The sequence below is a fragment of the Coptis chinensis genome, chromosome 2 (assembly GCF_015680905.1).
Source record: "Coptis chinensis isolate HL-2020 chromosome 2, ASM1568090v1, whole genome shotgun sequence".
NCBI classification, from domain to species: Eukaryota; Viridiplantae; Streptophyta; class Magnoliopsida; order Ranunculales; family Ranunculaceae; genus Coptis; species Coptis chinensis.
This window is the reverse complement of record NC_141457.1, coordinates 51,243,287-51,249,381: the sequence shown is the minus strand read 5'-3', so window position 1 is coordinate 51,249,381 and position 6,095 is coordinate 51,243,287.

Below are 6,095 nucleotides of genomic sequence, written 5' to 3'. Positions count from 1 at the left end.
TAGGAATTAGGCATAGATTAGACATCTGGTCCCAAACGATGAGACTGTACAAATTTAGATGCGATGCTCGATGAGCGCATCTCATCGCGCGACCCCAAAATATCTGTAGCGACTCTATGGTGTCAGGTAGCTCTCCAATTTGTCCAGCTGATGTAGAATTGAGCTAGGAGCTGAAATGATATTCTAGAGATGAAATATTAGTTCAATTCCTTATGCTAATGTGATGCGGCTCAGAGATGTGGGCATGCGCTAGGGATCAATACTCGACGTCGTCTCCGAACACGAGACGAATTAGAGATGTAGTGATATGTTAATATAAACTGTTAAAAAATGATTCTTGCATGAGTATGATTAACTCTCTCCTTGTTTCTCTATCTTTGTTTACCTACATCAAAATCACCGTAGTAAGTTACATTATTTGCATTACCGTTAATTTAATTAAAACGAACTAAAAAACCTAAAATCCTACTCACCAAAAGTTGTAATTCCAGTTGTGAACCTTTTCCGAGCCCTAAGGTTTGGACGATCCCTTACTCGACCTATCCTACCAAACCCACGTGAGTAAGGTAACTTGACTAAAATGTACGACTATACGGACTTTGGACTTTGGACTTTGGTCTTTGGACTTCGGACTTCGGACTGTGGACCTCAGACTTAATTAATCAAGAAAACCAATAAATGTACAATTAAAAGTTTGTATCACTGCTCCTTGATAAGAGCCCAAAATTGTAGTTTTAACCCTATAACAGTCATACTTTTAGACCAATTATGTGAGTAATAATTAAGAGTTAACACTGATTACGTGTTTTTATGCATTTCAGGTTTCAAAGTCCATTTATGTGCGAAATGTGCCACTTTAGCGAGATAAAGGAGCTAAGATTGGGGTTACTAAGGAGTTCCGTGATTAAAGGCCAAGATTCAAGAAGACAAAGCCTTTCTAAAGCCCGGTCAAAAGCTGAAAAGTCGACGCGGGCTGAAACAGCACACAAGTCAGCAGAACTTCCGAAAGCCGTATCGTTGGACTCAGACCTCGGAATTAAGCCTACCTTATGTCAAAACGACCAGCTCGGAAAGAGCTTTCCAATGGTTTAAGCCTTGACCCGATCAGATGAGAAAAAGTAGACGAAAAGTCTATTGAAGCCAACTGCAGCTGAAGAGGCCTTTTTGGACTGAAAGAATTGGGTTTTGGGCCTGATTCTCTGGCCCAAAACATGGCTCCAAGCCCATGCACGATTTTTGGATCTGGAGATATAAAAACAAAAGCTTAGCTCTTTGTTAATGGTAGCTAGTTAGACCTAAAATAATATAGATAATTCTAGATCTAGTTTAATTAATAAAATTAAGTTTAGTTCCATTTTCAATTCTTGTTTTAGATTAAGTCTTTGAATCATTGTTCTTGATTGATTAGATAAATAAAATAGTTATTTTATCAATTTCGAATTGTGTTATTTCAATCTATTAGATCTAGTTTTAATTATTGTTGGTTACCATTTCTTAGTTGTTAATTAGAATTTAATCATTGCTTAATTAGATTAGTAAATTTCGAATCTTGATAATATGTTTAGTTTAGATTCATATGGGAATGATTGCGGAATGATTCAAGGCTAAAACCTCCATTAGAAGGGTTGATAAAGCCTTGATGAAAACTTAGTGGTATAGTGTAGAAGCATTGTAGAGTCTATTCAATCTAGAAGGTCGTGATTAAGCCATGAGAATGGGTGGGCGACCTCACATGCTAGTTAGTACTCGATTAGAAATGCCATGAACACTAGGGATTAGAACTTCGAATTTCTTCTTTGTAAGAGCGTAAGAATCGAGATACAAGAATCTATGCTAGGCTATTAAGTTGGATTCGAGGTGGATTCAATTCCCCTATAATCCTTTATCTAGATTCAAAACAATCATATTTCCATAGCATTCGTAGTTAGATTCAACATAATCAATTTCATATAGGTATCGTAGTATACACACCTTTGTAAAGCTCTCATTGACTTAAAGACCGATTAATTAGATTAGAAAACAATTCCATGCTAGAGCACTAGGAGTGGAACGAACTTCTTACTCCACTATATCTCATAGGATTGAGAGTAGAGAAATCTTTGATAAGCATATAAGCATCATAAATAGTTTTAGTTTACTTACGTTTTGAGTTTCATCGTTCATTTTCTAGGTAGACTATTCAATTTTTTTCTTTTTATCAAATGAAACCCTTTGCCATCTTAGTTGCACTTTAGCATTGTTTTCATAGTAGAATTAGTCATTTTTAAGTCCCATTAAACCCACCCACCCTTGTTTGATTCATACTGTGGTTATCCTTTTCAGCGTTGACAAAGTTTCGACAAATTTACAGCGATCGGCTGTAAAAGGCGCACCGCTATACTATAGTCTGGAACACGTAGCGACCCGCCCCGACCGAAGCGACCGCCCTATTTCTTTGGACCACGGCGACCAGCGCTAAGTCATTGAACAAAGGAGGCGATCGGCATTCTATCCAGCGCCTGGCGCCAAAGTAAAATTTTCGGATTTCTACGAGGTTTGTTTTGAACCCGATTTTTTTAAGTTTTTCGGTGTTCTAACTTGTTATTTACGAACACGCGTAAAACAAGATTTATTCATAAAGCGAAGCAAGGACGCTATCGGTATTCCTTTCTTCCATACCTCGCATCTCGGTTAGAGGTTCATACTAATATATCAAGATTGTTTGGATTGTTTTCGTGTTTAGACTTAGACTTGCATGAGATTAAGGTGCAGTGGGAGAAAAACACCGAGCGTAATTAACCGTCAACAAACAAACATATCGAGTATACCAATCACTACACCTCTAACTACTATCCCACCAACCATACGACATAATGGGTGAAGAAGAGAGAGACTCCTCTCCGGCTTCTACAAAGCTTTGGCGATAGCCCTAAATCTTGCATCGTTCTAGCGGACCCGATTGGGGGATTTTGAATCCTCCAAACATATTTAATTTGTTACCCGTTTTCCATGGTTTAGGCCATGAAAAACCTTACCAACACATCGTGGGATTGAACAAGTTCTTACAACATTCCATCATCCTACGGTTGGTGCGGAACAAATTAAAGCGAGGGTATTTCCCTTCACCTTAGCCCGATAAAGGCGTCTTCTTGTTAAGCGCCCGGCGCCCGAACTCTCGTGGACTTCGTGGGCTAAACTTGTTCAACTATTTATGGAACATTTTTACCCACCCCTAAAGACGGATGAGATGCTTTCCAAGATTCATTTTTTCCGACAAAATCCTCATGCATCGTTTTCTGAGGTTTGGAATCGTTTCACCGATCTGCTTATAGAGTGTCCACACCATAATCTAGCAAAAGACACGTTAGTTTCATACCTTTTTCAAAGGACTTCAACATCACCATAAAGAAGTCCTTGACATAATGAATGGGGGTAGTTTCCTAAGTAAAGGAGCCTCGGAGGCTTACAAATTTTTAGAAGAACAAACTAAACGCCAATAACAATTGGGGGAGTGATGATATCCCCGCTCTGCTAGTTTTTCTTCATGATTAAGGCTTCATTTGGTATGTTTGAGATGAAACCCGATCGAACTTAAAAATTTAATCGAATCTCTAACTAAAAGGTAGAGGCTATTTCTATTCAACACAAGCCTATTCCGTCATGAATGTCAACTCCAACCCATGTAATTTCTGTTTGAGTCCACGAGCACCACGACTCTATTGTCCTCGCCTATGAACAACAACAATTAGAGCAAGATAATGTTTGCTCCATTAATAACTATCCTATTCCTAATGCCCCATGGAGACAACATCCCAACTTTAGTTGGCGAAACAATCAACAAGTTATACCTCCGAGGGGTTTAATAACCAAAATGTTAGGCAAGCAAACAACTATAATCAAGCTCCACCTAGGCGGGGGCGGGGACAAGGTCAAGGAAATTATAATAATTATAATAACCAAAAGCCTTAACCACGACAAGGTGTAGCACAAGGTCGAGTAATTATAATAGTTATAATACGATAGAGGTATCGTTAGGTTAACAATAGTAACTATCAAAACCCACCCATAAATAATCAGCGTGAGATAGTTCGGTCGCACCACACGTGACTACTACACCTACACAACCGGACCGTATCGGCCTTTATACAAGGTTACCCAACAACTTTTCCAATCAATGACTCAATCAAACCAGCGGATCTTACAATCCATAAATCGGGGCATACAACGGTTAGCCCAAGAGAAAGCCCCAACCAAAGGCGTGTTTCGGGACAAGCTATACCAAATCCTAAAATAACAAACACGACCTTTGAGATAAGCGGTAATACTAGTGCGGAAGCGACAATAGTAGGTGACCTGAATGCCATCACCACTCTCCGTTACGGAAGAGTGGTTGATATGAAGTAAGCGTGCCTATAGTTACCCCATCGATTACTCTACACCGGATATCGAACTAGATACCCGAAATAGAAACTGAAGAGCCTACCACGGTAGAGGTACCCGGTTAAACCACAACCTAAGAAACGAGAAAGCCAAGGTAACACATCAAGTCAAGCCATATACTAAATATAGAGCAAAACCACCATTCCCTCGAAGTTAGCCATGCTAACTAGGGATACAAACTTTGAGGAGATTAGGAGCGTTTTCAAGAATCTAACGATAAACCTTCCTTTTCGAAGCTATTAAAAGCTCCCTAACCCGCTAAGTTTCTTAAAGAGTTGTGCACTACTAGGCGTAAGACCAACATACCTAAAGGCGCTTTTTAACTGAACAATTCCCAACTTTATCGAAAATAATGAAATTGTTAAGTACAAAGGACCTGGTAGCCCCTCTTTGTAAAATGCACCTTAGGAGATTCCTACGGCGACGGCTTTATTAGACACGGGGCGAGTGTTAACTTACTCCCGTATTACTTGTATAAACAAATAGGTCTACGAAATGCAACCTACAAAATAACATTGCAATTATCGGACGAGTCAATTAAAGTATCCTAAGGGTGTAGTGGAAAAGCGTGCTTGTTAAAGTTCAGGATTTTTTACTATCCTACGATTTTGTTATCCGTCGAAAGTAAGCTAATGACTCTGTACCGATCATCTTAGGGCGCCCTTCTTAGCAACTGTCAACACACTTATAAATTGCCGCGATGGTAAGATGTCCTTATCTTTTGGCCATCTTACAGTTGAGGTTAATGTTTTTAAAATGATGAAACAGTTACCAGATTCGTCTATAGATGGGGAGGTTAGCATGATCGAGAGCTTAGCTCAAGATTATTTTAACAACACGTTTCCTGAAAACAATATGTACAAATTCCTTTCTTTTGGAAAGTCAGATTTTGTAAATGACTCCTACTTAGAGGAAGTCAACACCATCCTTGAGTCCACACTAATTGTAGACCCTTTGGTTGCTCCACATATTGAGTATGAAGACTTGCTACCTAAGCAAGTATTCATTATGCAAAATGAGGACCCGGACGAAACATCTATTGATTTTCCTTCCACCCCAGAGCTTAAACCCCTTCCCCCAGAGTTAAAATATATTCAACTCGATCCGGATGGTAGTCATCTGGTAATTATATCTTCTCTGTTATCTAAGAATGAAGAGACAAGTTTAATCCGGGTGATTAAGGAACATCGGTCTGCGATCGGTTGGTCCCTAGCCGACATTAAGGGAATTGACCCTAATATTTGCACTCATCGTATCCATTTGGAGGATATCGCGAAGACTTCTCGCGAACCTCAGCATCGCTTGAACCTTGCCATGAAAGAGGTGGTTAGGGAAGAAGTCTTACAATTACTCGATGCGGGTATCATATACCCCATCTCTGATAGCGAATGGGTAAGCCCCATTCATGTAGTTCCTAAGAAATCGGGTGTTACCATGGTACGTAACGGGAAGGGTGACTATGTTGTCACACAAGGCCCTATGAAATGGAGGATCTGTATTGATTACAGACGTTTAAATGCTATGACATGAAAGAATCACTTTCCCTTACCTTTTATAGATCAAATGCTCGAACGCCTAGCTGGTCATGCTTTTTATTGTTTTACGGATGGCTACTCAGGCTATTTTCAGATTATTATTGATATTGATAACCAAGAAAAGACTACCTTCACATGTCC